Here is a 19,203-nt window from a genome sequence, read left to right as displayed (position 1 = left end):
GATCTGGGGAAGATAAAGATACTTAGCAAACATTTGCTGCCTCAGGGTGAGGGAATTTTAGCAAGAGCAAGTCTCATAGCAGTCTAGGTACAATGCAGGCCTCATTTGGCCTGATTTCCAATGGGAGAACCTGTCCGTGGGTGTGAGTCCTGCCCGCCAACCTCGCTCCCCACAGGCTTTTCTGAGTGGGGGCTGGGCCACATTTCCCACACATGGAATAGTTCCCCATATACAGTGGAATACTATTTAGCCTTAAAACAGTAAGGGGATCCTGTCATGTACTACGTGAGCAAACTGTGGGGACACTACGCTAAGTGAAATAAGCTAGTCACAAAAGGACAAAGACTGCATGATTATGCTTTTATGAAGTATCTAAGGTAGTCAAATTCATAAAAAAAAAGTAGAATTTTGGTTATTAGGGCTGGGAGTAGGGGAAAAGGGAGTTGTTCCATGGTTATAGAGTTTCAGATTTGCAAGATGAAAAATTTCTGGAGATCTGTTTCACAGCAATGTAAATATACTTAACATTACTAAACTGTATATTTAAAAATGGTTTAAATGATAAATTTATGTTTTTACCACAATACAAATATTGCATTAAAATATTATTTATCTTGATTACTGAGTTTTTTAGCACCTACTAAAAATTTGTACCTTAGGTGAGTGCCTCACCCTAAGCCCTGCTTTGTATTTCCCTACCAGCATAGGGTGGTTACTAACGTGGTGAAAAGGAAGTTAAAATAAAGATATTCTGGGGTTGAAAAGAAGGCAAATTTCTTTAAATTGCTTTCAATAAAAAAAAAAGATACCAGCAAAGGTAATGCCAGATTTAAGCCCATCGAACAGCTCAAAGATTCTGATATCACATCCTAATTCATAAACTATTCAAAAGCTAGAGGAATTCCTATTAGTCATTCAGCACCACACACAGTCTCCCCAGAGGACTGCAGATCTCAGATGGATTGAATAAATGTCAAAAAATGGCTTTTAAAATGGCATTTAGAATTGAGTAATAGTGAAGTCCATAGAAAGTGTGGCTTAAAGCTCAGATATGATGGATATTGAATACACAATTCTCAAAACAGCTAATTTCTCTATAAGAAGCATACCCTTTAAAAGAACAAAACAATCAGAATGGGAAAGAATGGGAAGATAATTAGTATTTAATAAGACTTGTTCCACTTCAGTGAAAAGAAGCAAAGTTAATAAACCTAAAAGTAGGTTAATCTTTTATCTTGTCCCTTAAGGCTGCCATTCTGTATGTCTTTGTCGTATTTCAAATGCTCTCAGAAATATAAAAGTCCAGCAACAAGATATTTTGGAATATTTCTTCAAATACATTTAATAAGTATTTGAGCATCCCTGCTAAGGAACACTGAGGATACAGCTATAAGAAAAAAATTCTTCAACCTTTTCAAGAGGAAAACACACTAATAAGAAACCTTTCTTTTTCTGTTTATTTTCACATCGAGGAGCTATCTGGGGAACCTGAAAAAGGAATAAAATACACGCTTTCCTAAAACAGGGACCCCCAAATTGCTTCCTGTGAATCTCATTTTCATCAATTGTTGTTAGGTCCCCACCCAAATCTCACTCTTTGTGGCCCTCAGATATCTGAATTATTAGCATGTCAAGTTCTCTAGCAGCAAAGCCTTACCTAGGAGTTATTTTGCCAATGGTTTTTTTAAGGGATTGCTGTCAAGAGAAATCAGTAAGGGAGTGAGGGAAGAAGGATGGAGCAGGGAAAGGAACTCAGCAACAGTGTTGTCTCAGCTGGAGTCCAGCTTCATCCTAATCCTGTGAGGAGCTCTGGAGTGGTCTCAGTTGGAAGAAAAAGGGTAAACTGTAAAATTCTAACATCATTCAGCCCTTATCCATTACTACCTCTGACCTCTGTAGATGGGATATGGAGACTAGGGTGGCTCTCATTAGCTAAGGACAACAGGAGGATAGATGCCCAAGATCAATAAAGGACAGCCAGACAGGACAACAATAGCATCTACTCTGGTTTGAAAGGTCTGAGATTTTCAGGGAAGCAGTCACAAAGTAGGCAGACTTTGAAATGCTACAGGATGAAAATATCCCTTCTAGGAAAATGGTCTGCAGAATTTCTTAATGACACAAAAGCTTCCTCTAGCCAACCGTATTTTCTTTAATACCTGGCCTGTCCCCATTTTCTCTCCAATTCCAATAAATTTGGAACACTATTATTCAGTGAGTAATAGAAAAAGCCCTCCCAGAACTGTTGAGCTAGACCTGAATTCAGAGATCATCTAATCCAATTGCTTTTGGATATTATTATCCAAAAGCTGTCATTCACCAGAAATCCTATGGAAATCAGTGTGTACATCCAATGAAAGGGGGCTCATGCTAGCTGGGGTGTAGAGAATGGATACCAATTCCTCATGGAATTTGGCAGCTCCCATTGGACTACAAAGGATACATTTCCCTCCAACTATTAGCATATATCTTAGGTCAGATTCCCCATATTCAAAGCCTTATGTTGGGGTTCTTACAAGTAGTGTACCAATGTAGTACACTCAGGGGAAACCTACGAGAGAGAACAGGAAGAAGAATATAGCATTGAAGGAGCTAGGCACAGATGTGGGCTGAGATAAAACAAACAAAAACAATGATCTACTCAAACGTTACCCTTGTGTAAGTTGTGCACCTGAGAGGTCAAGAAACTTGCCGTGTCCTTATAGCTTCCCAGTGATGGACCAGGGCTTGAGGCAGGTGGGCTCATGCCTATGCCAGGGGTATTACCATGGTGTCTGTTTTAGGATAGTTTCCTAGAAGCTAATCCTGAAAAGGAGATTATGCTACAAGTGTTTTATTGACAGGGTGATCTCAGAAGAAACCTTTCAGGAACTGAGGGAAACAGGTAGATCAGAGGAAGAAACTGAGCAAGGAAATGATATACTCTGGTCATCAGTCTAAAGCTGATCCCATGGGGAAGTTTGAAGATAGCATAGCTATGTCTTAAGTTGAGGCAAAAGGCAAGATTTTATACCCCACTATCAATCAGCCATTGTTTGGGGGCTGTAGGGAAGGCATAGCTTTCCAGTCATTTCCCGGAGAGGCAGTGCCTGCTGGCCAAAGGCAATGCTCTGGATGGGAAGCATCTGTGAGTCATTAGCATTCAACCTCACAGCAGCTGTTGGAGAGCCTAAACAGAGGCTTACTGGGCATGCACCAATAACTTTTACTACACTACCTCATGGGCTCCCTGCAGTTTCAGTCACTTAATGTGAGTATCCACACGATATGAGCCCAGACCCAGAGCAGTGCCTAAGGAATCGCTTGAAAAGGCACAATCACAGCTACCACCCACAGTTTCCATTTGGTCTTCTGTTTCTCCCTGCGTAGCATGAATATTTTCAAAGATTTTTTAAAAATATGCTTCCATTTAAGTTATCTCTAAAGAAGCCAACTTTTGATTCCAAAAGGAAGTTGCCAAAAATATAGATAAACCTCTATGTTCATTGAGGAGATTCACAGATACTGTTAAGGCTGTTCCTTTCCAGCCTCAGTGGTGAATCTGTGCAGGGAGAGCTCCCTGCCCAACCAACACCCCGCCCTCCTCCTCCCATCCCTCAGCCTCCAGTTTGTGGACCCACCCAGAGGATGATATTTCTGGGTGTGTTACTATGGCTACTCTATTCTGGATAGTCTGGGGGCGGGTTAAAGAGCCATCCAATTAGCTATCTTGTTACATTTTAACATTTTGTTGTGGCTCCCCCCCCTTGATATTTTTGTTGTTTCTTTTTGCTCTTGTCACCATGAAATCATATTGGACTTTTTAAAATGAGGTTTTGAAGGATCTTGTGTTGGTTTTGTTTTTAATTAGAGAAGAGACAAAGGAGGTACCTTGGTACAAAGATGTCAACCAGAAACTTATAATCGGAAATGTCCATAAGGATCTAGTTTTGTTTTCAAACTATATCCTGAGGAGCCCTTGCATTCCTCAGAGGGATCTCCAGGTTGGTTTTCAGAGCCACGGGGGAAGACAGGATACTGACCCCCTACACACACTCACCATCGCAGAAATCACAGTAGTTCTATTTTTATTGGTTTTATGTGCTGTTTTATATTCCATAAAAGGATCTGAGCTGCTAGTTAAAATTTTAAAAAGGTTTGAAATCTAGGATTTAGTCTGAAACAGACTCTGAAAGTCACAATCCATTTTCCCGCAGCACTTGCTTCTATGCATGTCACTTGCAGATCTTTGCCTGAAGACTTTTCTGTCGCAGAAGCTTCTTGCCACACAGGCTGGCCACAGGTTCCAGGCAAGTAACACCCCCTGGGAGCAGCCCTCAACCACAGACTGAGGCAGTGGGTGTATAAGTGCCCCTGCTTGCTCAACTCTCACTTGGGACATCTCTGAGGCATGTGGTCTACCCTGCCCCCAAGGCTTGCCCTGAGGGGTGAAGCCCCAGGTGCCCACAGAGGTAACCAGTTTGACACCACACCTCCTATTACCTGTCCTTTCCCCAGGGCCTCAGTTCTCTACCAGCGTTTCCTGGGCTCCCTTTCTAGAAAAACTGCTTGTTCTCAAATTTTTATCTCAAGGTCAGCTTCTGGAGCAATCCAAATGGATTCATAGTGCAAAATTGTCTTCAACACCTCCCTTCCCCACCTCCACCCTCCCCCTTGATTTTGTCCATGTATCCTTTATAGTAGTTCCTGAAAGCCCCTCTCCCCACTATCCCCTCCCCACTCCCCTCCCCACTCCCCTCTGGCTATTGTTAGATTGTTCTTAACTTCAGTGTCTCTGGCTATATTTTGCTTTTTTCTTTTGTTGATTATGTTCCAGTTAGAGGTGAGATCATATGGTATTCGGCTCACTGTCTTTTCTAACATTCAACATAAAGAAAAATGAAGATGCATGAGGTAACAACATTTTTAATTAACTGTGAAGTCTGTCTTTTTGTAACTTCAAAGCTTGTAAAATCTGTTTTAGAAAATCTCTCGTCCTCATAAATGTGTCTGTTGTAGGAAATAGTGTTAGCTCATAAATTGTGCCTGATGTTAATCATTAAGTTGTAAATGAAGTCACTACTTGTTTCTCATTCCACCTTCTATATCAGGGCTGCTCAGTAGATTTTTTGTGATGATAGAAATATTCTGTATTGTGCTGTAGCCACTAGACAAATGTGACAATTGAATACCTAAAATGAGGCTAGAATGATGTAGAAACTAAATTTAAAATTTTATTTAATTTTAATTCTTTTAAATTTAAAGTACTTCATGTAGCTAGTGGCTGCCATAGTAAACTGAGCAGCTCTATATAACATACAAAAATTCTGGTGAGAGAGAAAGCAGTTCAATTTGTTTGTCTTTCCACAACTGCTGTAACCAAATTTGTATCGATGGTTCCTCTCATAGTTTCTGATCCAAACAAAAGGCAAAGTTTTGTTTCTTTATAATGCATTATCCTTGCTACTGTCTTTCAGCACCAAGCAGAGCAGTTGGCACACAGTAGGCTCTTAATAAATATTCACTAAGTAAATAAATGAATGAATGGTATGTGGTCTTTCCAGGTGAGGTAGGTCTGCTATAGGGGTGAGCAAAAGTAGGTTTACAGTTATGAGTACACAAAATGCAGTTTATTCTTATATTATTATCCATTAATAATTATATTACTTATTTGTATTACAACTGTAAACCAATTTTGCCCACCTGTGTATTCTATAATTTGACCTAGCTTCTAGTTCAGAACATTTTGCAATGCAAGTAGTCAACAGTGAAACAATAATTTATATAGATTATGCATCAATGTGATTTAGTTTTTTAGATTGGAGCAATTATTGGACCAAATATATCATTACTATAGTGTCTTCTGGCTAAACATTAGCAATGATATACAAAGAACTTACACTCCAAATAAATTACTCACATTCCAGATATTGTGAGTCACTCTCATAAATGCAAACATCATTCAGTTAGCATCTGTATACTACTTTACTAGAATGGCAATGCAGTAAGTACCAGAAGTCATATGCACATTTGCCATCTGGATTCAAGATGAATGCAATTTGTCCGTGTCTGGGTTATTCAGAGTTGAAACTCCGGCAATTGATGGGCCAGATACAGAGTCATTGCTTCATAAATGTGGGCTAAGTTCATTGCAGCGCTATTAGCACACACACTTTATACTTAGCTCCACTTCTCTGTAGAGCCTCCCATGTTCCATGTGAGTTTTACACGTTTGCTGAACCTCATGAAATAAGTCATCCTTGCTAAGACAGTCTGATGTAGAAATAAATTCCTGGTTATGTAGGTGGAGCTAGAAGTAGGGTTTTTCCCCTCTCTAAACTGATAGGGCTTTACACAAAAATATATACTTACAGATACTATTAAAAGATTAAAAAACAAACGTTCATGGTACATTGCCTATCCCCTAGAACCAGCATGGAAGAAAAGGAAGGCCTTTAACCAAAGAGTAAAATAAAAGGTAACAGTTTCTCACCACAATGGACAGGCCATAGAATGGAGAAGGAGGTGAGAAGGATCAGAGAAGGAGGTGAGAATACGCAGAGAATGAGGTCAGAATGAAATTGAATTCTTCAGTGTTTAGAAGTGGAAAAGAACTTCAGTCAAATGGTCCCAGCAGTTGTTGTGGTGACTATTAGGCTTGTCCTGTCTGAAGAAGTGACTATGGGACTGTTTTTCTCCAGGGAACAAACTAAGTGTGGTTCTCAGTCTTATGGAGAGTGGTCAGGTATTTGAAATGCAATCACAACCTTACACTTTAATTTTCATTTATCTTAATTTAAACTATTGTATCATAAACAAATCAAATTAGCCAGCTTTTTAAAATTTAAATTATTTTTTATTTTTCAATTACAGTTGACCTACAATATTATATTAGTTTCAGGTGTACAACCCAGTGATTAGACATTATATAACTTACTAAGTGATCATCCCAATAAATCATGTAACCAGCTGACACCATACATAGTTATTAAAATATTATTGACTATATTCCCTGTGCTGTAATTTATATCTTCATGACTATTCTGTAACAACCAATTTGTATTTCTTAATACTTGACCTTTTTCTAGCCCAACAAGCTACAACTAATTTAGGGGAGAGTCTAGTGATCCAAGGGAAAAATACTTACTACAAGTCATTAAGTATTTGGGAAGGATCATATCCTATAAGAGGATTGGCTTAAGGGCCCACAAAATACATTGGAATTGTTGTTCTTATAGCTTTTCCAAATCTATACCTGGCCAGCAGGTAAATTAGGCCTAGAACTCAAATCAAAAGCAAATTCTAACTGCTATTACATTTGAGAAAAGGATAGAGTCCTTATTGAATATATTTTGGCACTAACATAGAAGATATAACACACACACAAAATCTTAGATGTAAGTGAAAATGCCAGAGTAAAAACTTCTGAAATTGTACTCTTCTTTAAAAGCTATGAAAACTCACAAAAATTGTAAGAATCAGATTTAGAACTCTGGGAATTAACCAAAGGCTTACAATAATATAGACACTGTTTAGTCAAGTAATATGGCTCAATCTCAGTCAGAACAGTGAGCTTCGTGGCTACCTCAACTCTTCAGCTCAGCAGTACCCTTGAAAATAACAGGCCACATTCCCAGTGTGGAAGGAACAGAAAGGAGTTGAAATTGTCAAACAAAATTACAAAATAATTTCAGGTGGATGAAAATGAGAACACAACCTACCAAAACTTAAAAAATGCAGCAAAAGCAGTGTTTAGATGTAAATTTATACTTTTTATGACTGCATTAAAAAGAATGATCTTTTCTTTTGTTTTTTGTTGATTGAATGAACAATCAACAATCTAACCTTTCACCTTAAGAAACTAGGAAAAGAAGAAGCAAACTAAACCCAAAATAAACAGAAGGAAGAAACTGGTGTAGATTATGAGTGGAAATAAGTGAGAAAAAAGAAGAAAAGATTAAAAAAACAATAGAGAAAATCAAAGACATCAGAAGTTGGTCTCTTTAAATGACCAACAAAATTGATAAACTTTAGCCAGACTGGTTAAGTCTAGTTAAATATTTTTAAAAATAAAAAAGAGAAGATTCAAATTATTAAAATCTGTTGGGAACCGCCCTGCCTGGTTTCAGAGGCTGTAACCCCCCATCGTTAAGGCTGAGTCAGAGTTGGGACCATAAGCCACGACAGAGACTTATCTCTCTGGCAGGTGTGCCACCTCTGCCCACTTCACCCTGCTTGGCCCTGAGCTTGGCCAGTTAGCCAATGACAGGTAAGAATCCCCAAGGGAGGATCAACCTGAGACAGGCTCTGGTCACCAGGAATAAACTCGCAGGGAAGGACTCGGGGGGCTGTGGAAAAAGGGGGTGATGGACCCTCGCCCCTCGGCTTTGAAATAGCCTGAGTCCTCATTCTGTCTGCAGGAAGTCTCCTAATCTCTTGGCTGCCTTACTTCCCTTGCCTGACTTAAGCCTGAAGCAATAACAGAGGGCAGTGCAGTCCTGTGCTGGGAGGGGTGGATTCCCTGGGGAATCAGGCCTAAGAAAAATATATACATTCCTGTGAAACCTACTTAATTTGTACCCTCAGTTTAAAAGATAAGGGTCCAGACCTGAGATGAGTCTGGCGCCTGAAGTTTTATGGCCCTTCTCCTTTGAGAGATCAGCCACCTCTCCTCCCCAAGCAGATCATGTCTTAGTAGACTTATTCTTCATCCATGGCGGACGGCGGGGGTGGGGGGGGGGCTGCGTTAAGGCCCCCTGACAAAAATCAGGAGCAAAAAATGTAACATTACTATCAAACTTACAGAAATAAAAAAAATATTATAAGGAAATATTATGAGTTAATACATGCAAAATATTGAATAACCAATAAAGTGAACAAACTTCTAGAAAGACACAAATTACTAAAACTGCATCAAGATGCATGAAAATATGAATAGATCCATAGCAAGTAAAAAGGTTGTATTAAAATTAAAAAAAAATAATCCACAAAGGAAAACCCCAGAGCCAGACTGCTCCTCCAGTAAAGTGTATCATGTGTCACTTAACAACAGGAACACAGTCTGAGAAATGTGTCGTTAGGTGATTTCGTCTTCGTGCGAACATCACAGAGTGCAGTTACACACACCTAAATGGCACAGCCTACTACAAACCTAGGCACTATATTATACTGTGTTTTGCTGTGTATATTGTGCAGGTTTTTGCCCAAATTTTTGAGGTGAAAATAAGGATGCACATTATACATAGTAGTATGAATTCTGTATCTATATAAGTGTTTTTAATACTTTTATTTACACTTGTGTGTTAAAAGTATAACTCTAGAAAGCAATAAAAATATCCATATGCAAAATAATACCTTGGAATATGACCATCAGTTTTGTTTCAAAGTTAAATAAATAAAAATTAAATGTAAAAATTGAAAGATCTTTTCCCTGAAAATCTGGGCCAAAAATTTGGGTGCACACTATATATGGGAATGCATTAACATCAAAATATGGTAGCTTTTTGCTCCTAGGCTACAAGCCTGTTCAGCATGTTACTGTATTGAACACTGTAAGCAATTGTAACATAATGGCAAGTATTTGTATATCTAAATGTATCTAAAATTAGCAAAGGTACAATACAAATATGGTATAAAAGATTTTGAAAAATGATACACTTGTATAGAGCATTTACCTCAAATGAAACATGCAGGACTGGAAGTTTCTCTGGGTGAATCAGTGATAAGCAGTGAATGAATGTGAAGGCCTCGGACACTACTGTACACTACCATAGACTTTATCAACACTGAATACTTAGGCTACACTAAATTTATTAAAAACCTTTCTTTCTCCAGTAATAAATTAACCTTAGCTTACTGTAACTTTTTTACTTTAGAAATTTAAAGTTTTTTTTGACTCTTTGTAATAGCACTTAGCTTAAAACCCAAACATACTGAATAGCTGTACAGAATTTTTTTCTTCATATCCTTATTTTACAAGATTTTTTATATTTTTAATTTATTTATTTTTACTTTTAAAACTTCTCTGCTAAAAACTAAAGCACAACTACACATTAGCCTAAGCCCTCACAGGGTCAGTATCACCAGTGTCATTGTCTTCCACATCCACATCGTGTCCCACTGGAAAATATTCAGAGGCAGCAGCACACATGAACCTTTCATCTCCTGAGATGACAATGCCTCCTTCTGGAATTCCTCCTGAAGGACCTGCCTGAGGATTTTCTTGAGGAGGTATCACTTTTTAAAGAAATATATCCATGGTGGTTTGCTTGGTGGTTTGCTTTAATCATAGATTTGTTTGTAAATAGAGAATGTACCATGAACTTTCCTCTCTATTAATGAAAACTTTTCTGGTTGGGGTCCATGTGTTTAAACTTTTTAAGGAGTTTGTTGAGGCTGTAAGAGCTTCTGCTGAACACTTCACTGTGAAATTTTCTTGGGGTTCTTCTTTTTCTTCTCCTGCAGTTTCTTTTTTTCCTGCCTCTTCTTCACCATTGTGTTCCTGTTCCAGCTCTAACAAGTCTTCATTAATAAATTCCTCAAGAACCACCTCTAGGAGCTCTTCAATGTCATTCTCATCCATACCCAGGTTAAAGTTATTTGCCATTTCAACCACAGCCTTCTTGATTTTCACAATCTCCTCATTCTTGGAAAATCCTTTAAAGTCATGGACAAATCTCTTAAGTGTCTTTTTCTAGATGTTATTCATACACTCCTTGGTGTCACCATCCAAAGGCCAAGCAAGGTTCTTGAGGCAGTCATAGTGTTGTTATCCTTCCAGAATTGTATCAGGGTCTTCTCAGTGTTTTCCTATGTTAAAGCAATATCCTTGGCAAAGGTCCTCTTCGGGTGATAGGCCATAAAAGGTGCTATAATTCTTTCACCCATTGTTTGGATCAAAAAAATTATATTTGAAGGAGAAACACTACTTCAATTTGAAGATGAAGATTACCAATAAAAGGAGGATGTCCAGGAGCACTATCAAGAAAAAGCAAAATCTTCAAGGGTATGTTATCCTTTAAACAGTACCTCTCCATTTTGCTGACACAGCAATTCAGGAGGGCATCCTGCAAAAGGAGCTGGGTCATCCATGACTTCTTATTGCTCCTGTGATACACTGCCAGTGTGCGCTTACAATATACTTGAAGGCCCTGGGCTTCTCATTGTGCCAGATCACAGAGTTTCAATGTGTGAATGTCAGTTACTGCTCCCAAGCAAGACTTGTATTCTGCCTTTAAAAGCCATAAAACATGGCATTGACTGGGCCTCCTTATGGATGAAATTTCTTTCAAGCATCCATTCCCAGAAAAGGGAGGTTTCAACCACATTGCAATTTGCTCCAGCAAGTAATTTTCTTCTATAGTCAGCTTATCTAGAGTTTCCAGATATTCTTCAGCTGCCTTCATATCGGCACACAGACTTATCACTCACCATCCCATTATGTAGTGATAACAATTCTTGAATTGTTTAAACTGCCCTGAGCTAGCAGTAAACTAAACATGGCAGTTGGGTTTAGCCTTTCCTCTCATCATTGCAAATGAATGTTTTGCTTTGGCCGTGATCATCATGGTGGTGGGAGGGACATGCTTCTGTGTCATTAGAACTTTCTCCATGTCTGGTATAGGCCCTTCTCAAATATTCTTTAGTCTCATCACCTTCAATGAAGTAGATTCTTTAACAGCTTCCATCATTTCCTTTTTGTTTTTCAAGAGTATAACTAACAATAGTCATCCTTGAATTTCTACTCTCATAGTCCTTAATTACTTTTAATTCTGTTTCTAGGCAATCACTCGATGTGTCTTGTTACTGGTCACATTAGCAGTGGATTTTGTACACTTAGGGACCTTGATGAACAAAACAGCATGAGGATGAATCAAGCAATCAGGATACACAGTAAGCATAAGATTTATGAGATTGCTGCCAATATAACTTAGCATACAGTATTACAGCAAAAAATTTTTAAGTAGAAAAAACATATTCTAAAATAACAATAAAAAGTATAATGTAGTAAATACATAAACTAGTGACAGTCATTTGCTATCATTATCAAGTATTATGTACTAATTGTATGTACTATACTTTTCTATGACTTACAGAGTAGTTTTGTTTACACCAGCATCACTGCAAATATGTGAGTAATGTGTTGTGCAGCAATGTTACAATAGCTATGATGTCTCTAGGTGATAGAAAGTTTTCAACTCCATTATAATTTTAAGGACCACTGTTGTATAGCAGTTTGTCATTGATCAAAACATAGTTATACAGCACATGACTGTACTTCCTATCTTATTTCATGAAACCAACATTATCTTAATAACAAAACCAACAAAACTCACAAAAGGAGAACACTATAGAATGATGTTTCTTATTATTACAGACACAAAAATTCTTAACTAAGTATTAGCAAATGAAATCCAGTGGCATATAAAAGAATTATACACCATGGCCAAGACTGGTTCAAAACAGAAGAAATAGTCATAATAATAAACCATGTTGGTAGAATAAATAATCAAAACTATACAAAATAGACTCAGAAAAAAACATTTGACAAAATGCAAAACACCTTCATGATAAAAAACTCTCAACACACTAGGAATAGAAGGTAACTTCTTTAACCTAATAAAGGGCATTTACAAAAAATTTACAGCTAACACCATGCTTGATAATCACAGAACTGACAGCTTTCCTTATAAGGCCTCACCATTTCTCTTTAATAGTGTCCTGAAGGTAATAACTTAGGCAATTAGGCTAGAAAAAAAGAGGTACTCATATTGGAAAAGAAGAAGTAAAACTATCGGTATTTGTGCATGACGATTATACAGGGTGTGTCAAAAGTAGGTTTACAGTTGTGAGTACATGAAACAGTTTATTCTTATATTATTATTTATTAATTATTGTGTTATTTTCCATAAAAAGAATTGCAAAGCTAGTTTTTCCCCATCTTGCATATTGAAAACTCTAAGTAATTCACAAATACACTATTAGAGCTAATTAACAAATTTACTAAGTTTCAGGAAACAAGATCACAATAACACATAATATACACAATAAGTTGTATTTCTAGACAGTAGCAACAAACACTCCAAAAATGAAATTTAGAAGACAATTCTATTTAAAATAGTATGAAAGGAACAACATACTTAGGAATAAAGTTAACAAATGAAGTAGATTTTTACACAAAATCCTAAAGTATCACTAAAAAAATAAAATAAGTCCTAAATAAGTGGAATAACATCTCATGTTCACAAACTGAAAACTTAACATTGCCAAGATTACAATAACCCCGTATCAATCTACAGATCCAATTAATTGTATCTAAATTTCAATCTCCATAGAAATTGGAAAGCTAATCTTAAAAGTCATATGGAAATGCAAGAGGCTCAAAAAGAACAATGTTGGAGGACTCACTCTTTTCCTATTTTAAAACTTACTACAAAGCTACAATTATCAAGACTGTTATATTGGCATAATGGCAGACATATAGATCAAAGGAAAGGACTTGAGAGCCCCAAAATAATTACATACACTTATGGTCAATTGAACTTGAACAACGGTACCAGCACAACTCAACAGGGAAAGAATAGCCTTTCCAACAAATGGTACTGGAACTAGTGGATAACCATATGCAAAACATAGCTTTGGACTTCACCTCACACCATGTGCAGAAATCAGCTCAAAATGGATCAAAAACCTAAATGTAAGAACTAAAACTCCTTAAAGGAAAAAATAGGTAAATCTTTATGGTCTTGGATTAGGCAATGGTTTTATGAATATGAGACCCAAAGTACAACCACCAACAACAAAAAAGATAAATTGAACTTCAACAAACTTAAAAATTTTGCGCCTGAAGATACTTTCACAGAATAGGAGTAATAATTATAAATCATGTATCTGATAAGGTTCTAGTATCTAGAATGGATAAAGAATGATAACTCAAAAATAAAAAGAACCTATTTATAAAATATGAGAAATATTTTTATAGTGGTAAAATATACATAACATGAATCCTATTATTTTAATCCTTTTTTAGTGTTCAATTCAATGGCCATGAATACATTTAAAATGTCGTACTATTCTCACAGCTATCCATTTCCACAATGTTTTCATCATCCCAAGCAGAAAATCTATACCTATTACACAATATCTTCCCATTCTTTCCTCTCCCCAGCCTCTGGTAATTTCTACTATGTTACTGCTACTATACTTTCTGTCTCTATGAATTTGCCTCTTCTAGGTGCCTTACATAAATGTAATCATACAACAGTTGTCCTTATGTGTCTGGCTTATTTCATTTAGTAAAATATATTCAATTCTCATCTATAGTGTAGTATGTATCAAAATTGCATTCCTTTTAAGGCTGAGTAGTATTTCAGTGTATTTATTTTTATGAACATTTTGTTTAGCCATTCATTTGTCAGTATATATTTGGATTGTTTTCACTTTTTGACTATTATGAATAATGTTACTGTGAACATTGGTATGCAAGTATCTGTTGAGTCCACGCTTTCAATTTTTTTGAATACACACATAGGAAAGGATTTGCTGGATTATATGGTAATTCTATGTTTAAATTTTTGAGGAATTTGGGCAAATAATTTGAATTGATATTTTAGCAAAGAAGATAAACAAATGGACAATAAGCACATAAAATATGCTTAGCATAATTAGTCATTAGGAAAATGCAAAATAATATTACAGTGGGATGTCACTATGTGCAACTAGAATGGCTTTCAAAAATGAAACCTGATTTCATCAAGTTCTGGGAAGAGGCAGAGGCAACTGGATCTTTCATCCATTGCTGGTGGGAATAAAAATGGAATAGGTGTTTTGGGAGATAGTTTGGCATTTCTTATAAAGTTAAACATATGCTTGTCATATGAGCCGGCAGTCCCACTTTTAGGTATTTACCTGTGGGGGAGCTTTGACACAGAGCGCCCCCCCCCCACACGGTCTGCCACAAATGAAAAATCTACCAAGACATGATCTGCTTGGGGAGGAAAGATGGCTGATCTCTCAAAGGAGAAGGACCAAGAGCCTTTTCCTCAATGGGCTTTTATTAGGTTCATTTTGCACAGGAATACAGGTAAAGCTCATCAATCATTGTCAGGCAGTAAGGATCAAACGATAGATAACATACAAAGAACTTTGAGGGCTTATTCTGAGTTAGGGTCAGTTAGTTAAAGGGTTGTAAGATTTTGGGAAACAAATTCATTTCAGGCTTGGACCCTTATCATTTAAACTGAGGGTATAAACAAAGCAGGTTTCACAGGATTTTATGCATTCTTTCTTAGGCCTGATCTCCCTGGAGAATCCGCCCTTTCCAGCACAGGACTGCACCACCCTCTGTCATTCTTTCAGGCTTAAGTCAGGCAGGGGAAGTAAGGCAGCCAAGAGATTAGGAGACTTCTTGCAGACAGAGTGAGGACTCAGGCTATGTCAAAGCCAAGGGGCGAGGGTCCATCACCCCCTTTTTCTATAGCCCCCCAAGTCAATCCCTTTGGGCCTCTTCATGACTATGCCTGCCTTAGGTCGTCCCTCCCTTGAGGAATCTTACCCATCATTGGCTAACTGGTCAAGCTCAGGGCCAAGGAGGGCAAAGTAAAGTGGGCAGAGATGGCACCCCTGCCAGGGAGGTAAGTTTTGTCTCCTTATGGCTTATGATCCCGAGGTATCTGACTCAGCCTTAGCCATGGGGGTTACAGCTTCTGAAGCCAGGCAGGCCGGTTCCCAACATTTACCCAAGAGTAATGAAAACATGTACACATAAAAACATGTACAAGAATGTTTAAAACAGCTTTATTCCCAATAACAAACTGAAATTGACCCAGTGCCCCTTTCTCAGAAATGGATACAAAACCATGACACATACATTCGATGAAATACTACCCAGCAGTAAGAAGGAATAAACTACTGATACCTGCATTGACACGCACAAATCTCAAAATCATCAATCATAACAAAAGAAGTCAGAATCAAAAGCCTACACACTATATGATTCCACTTACATGACTTTCTAGAAAAGGCAAAACTGTGAGGACAGAAAATACAGCCAAAATAGGAAGGGGAGTTGATCACAAAGAAGTGCAGGGCTCTTTGGGATGACAGAGATAGTCTATGTGGTGATTGTGATGGGGTCATATGATGACTTATTTGTAAAAACTTCAATAACTGTACTCCTATAAAGTGTAAATTTTACATGCAAATTATACCTAAATATATTTCTCACACACACACACACACATCTTCCAGGAACTAAATACAAAAATAGTTGTTCTTACATAAATCTGTTAACTATTTTTATGACTGGTTATTTTTTCCTTTTGACAGAAAAAGCAAAGGTTGGCATCAGGAGAGGAGTGCTCTCAGATGCTATAATTGGGCTCTTCTTTAAATCTCATCTCAACAAAAATGAGCCAAAATAAATGACACACTGGAGACTTGGCGGCACAAGGAAGAAACAAAGCAGACAAAATAAAATAACATGATTTCATTTGTTGAAATTTATGAAGTCATTTGTTTATAATGATTACAGCTGTGTAAATAGCCATCATGGGACAGACAGGGGCCTTTGCAACTTCTGTTCTTTGTGCATCCAATTTCCTCTCTGAGAATGTGAACCCCGTGGAGTTGGATGCATATGAGAAACTTGAAAGAACACAGACTTCTAGGACAAGGCTCAGCCGGCACCAAAACATACTGCTTGGTAGATTACCAAAGTTGAGCCTGATTTCCACTTGAAACTATAATTCAAGACATATTTAATATACAACAAAACTTTGTTTATTGTTTATAACCCTCTCTAAAAATGTCAATATTTCTTATCAGTGTTCTAGATTACGGGGGAGACTGAAGCTAGGAAAATGTGAACTGTCGTTTCATTCAGCATACACTATCTTCTTCAGTGTTCATCAGCCTATAATAGAGATTTACAGGCTCTGTTCAGTATAATAATAAACAAATTATCTTTAAATCAAGGATCAGCTGTGCGAGTTTAACACTAACATCTGCTGCAAATCATATAGCGGAAGCAGACCTAATTTGAGAGTTATACGCACCCTCCCTGCTCTTCCTTACCCTGCCAGTGGCTGCCTTGCTGCTCCTACAATTTTAATGTCAGGCGACAACCGTGGTTGAATGGGATAGAAGGGAGGAAAGAAAAGAAGAGTCGGAATTTAATGGTAAATTTACTGCCATTAAAAGGCTGGAATCCATCACATTCATACACTGAACTAACTGCCATCTTTTACTTTAGGCTATATTAACAATCTGGGATATAATGAAAAAGAAGACTTTGGGGGTAAGTGCTATGTAATAGTTGAAGTAAATGTTCAATAAGTATTTCAGATTATCTCAAACTTCCAATAAGCAATCTCTTATATGAACTCTAATTCACTGGCCTGATGTCTAAAAGTCTGCAACATCTTTATATTAAAGGTATCTGAGAACTCTCCAGTTCATATTTTTTGTACTTATTATCAGTAACTCTAAAAAAGATTGATTGTGAAAGAAATTAAAATATTGCTGACATAAAGTTGTGTTATTCCTAGTTATACTTGAGTCATTTATTTTTTTCTGTCATTTATTTATTTATTCAAAAAATATAAAGCCCATGTGACTTGTGAGTGATAGAAAATAACCATGAATGTTCAGTCCATCCATGTTTAATACATATTGGCCAGGCATTTCCATTTGCTGGGAGGGAGAGATGGCAGCAAGTCAACAAGGTAGACAAAGGCAAATTCTACGTCCCTCATAGAACTTAATATACTAGGTCAAACAGGGAAACAAGAGCAAATAAATATACAAAGGAAATAATTACACAGTGTGGTAAGTAAATGAAAGAAATAGGTGATGAGGTAAAAATGGTAACTGCAAAAGGCCTGAGGTCAGCAGGCCAATTGCATCTCCCTTAGTGATAATGCCTCAAATGCATTGGCATAATGTGGCTTTATAGGTGAGAGGAATTTGAGAGATCATTGATTCTATAAAACATAACCCTTTATTTTACATGTAAAAAAACAGGTTCTTTTCCTGACAGAAAAGCCAGACTAGTCTAGGCCACAAGAAAAGTTTGGGTGAGTACTTATGGCTACAGCCATTGTAAATTTTAAGAGCAAAGGGAGTCACTGGAATCCCATGCTGTGGATCTTTGCGACACCTCACTATTCCCCCAACACCCAAACCTCCTTTAAATCTCTCTGCCAAGTCCGTTGGTTTTGGAGTTATTCACATTGGTGTTTTGGAGAACTCTTCAGAATAAAACTTCCAACTATGTATAATCACTTCCATTATAGAATTCTCCATTTTGGGGGGGGTGGTGGCAAAGAAACAATATCACTGATAACTGCATTTGCTGACATTGGCATAGTTTCTCACAAGACACAAAGGCATGAGATAATAGATAGTATTGCATTTGATTCTTGTAATACTGCTAGGTAGATACTGTTATTTCCACCTAAAGAAGAGGAATCAAGCCTTAGGAAGCCACATGACCTGTCCAAATTCACATAGCTTGTTTTAAATGAGAAAGTTATAGTTTAATTCCAGGTAGAGCGACCAACTGAGCTGGTTTCAGGACTAAGGGCGTTCTCAGAGAGTGGGACATTCAAGTGTTAAAACCAGGGCATTTCCAATCAAACCATGTCATTCGGTTAATCCTAATCTCAGGTTCACTTAATATAATGTCCAGAGAATTTGCCACCAAATGATAGTTAGACCAGGACTTCGGGGGTTGTTCTTTCTTGTTAATCTGTGTCCCAGAGGTCGATAATGAGTCATCACTCTCCAGCAGTTGTGAGTATTATATTTTAGTGCTACAATGTTGGATGGCTATGCTTTGAAATACACACCTAAGAAAAGGACAATAAGATCTTTAAAATGGATCAGGCTCCAAGGACTTCCCTATTGCCTATTCCTCAGTAACTTCTAGGCCACAGGTGGCAAATACAAGGCCTGCGGGCTGTATCCGGCCCTCCACTTTGTTTTATCCAGCCCAGCGCCTTGTTTCTACCCAGTGGCAGTGCTGAGCTTCTTGCCCCTAGTTAAGGAGTAGTTAAATTTATACAATCCTAAAATTACATTTGGCCCTTTGAAGGTAACTGCAAGGCTGATGTGGCCCTTGGTGAAAATGAGTTTGACACCCCTGTTCTAGGTTCTTCTTTGCCTAATGGGAAACTTGGCTGGAGAAGAGGAAGGGAGTTACTTAAAAAATTTGCATATATCTCA

The sequence above is a fragment of the Desmodus rotundus genome, chromosome 6 (genome assembly GCF_022682495.2).
Source record: "Desmodus rotundus isolate HL8 chromosome 6, HLdesRot8A.1, whole genome shotgun sequence".
Taxonomy (NCBI): Eukaryota; Metazoa; Chordata; class Mammalia; order Chiroptera; family Phyllostomidae; genus Desmodus; species Desmodus rotundus.
This window is presented reverse-complemented; position numbering follows the sequence as displayed.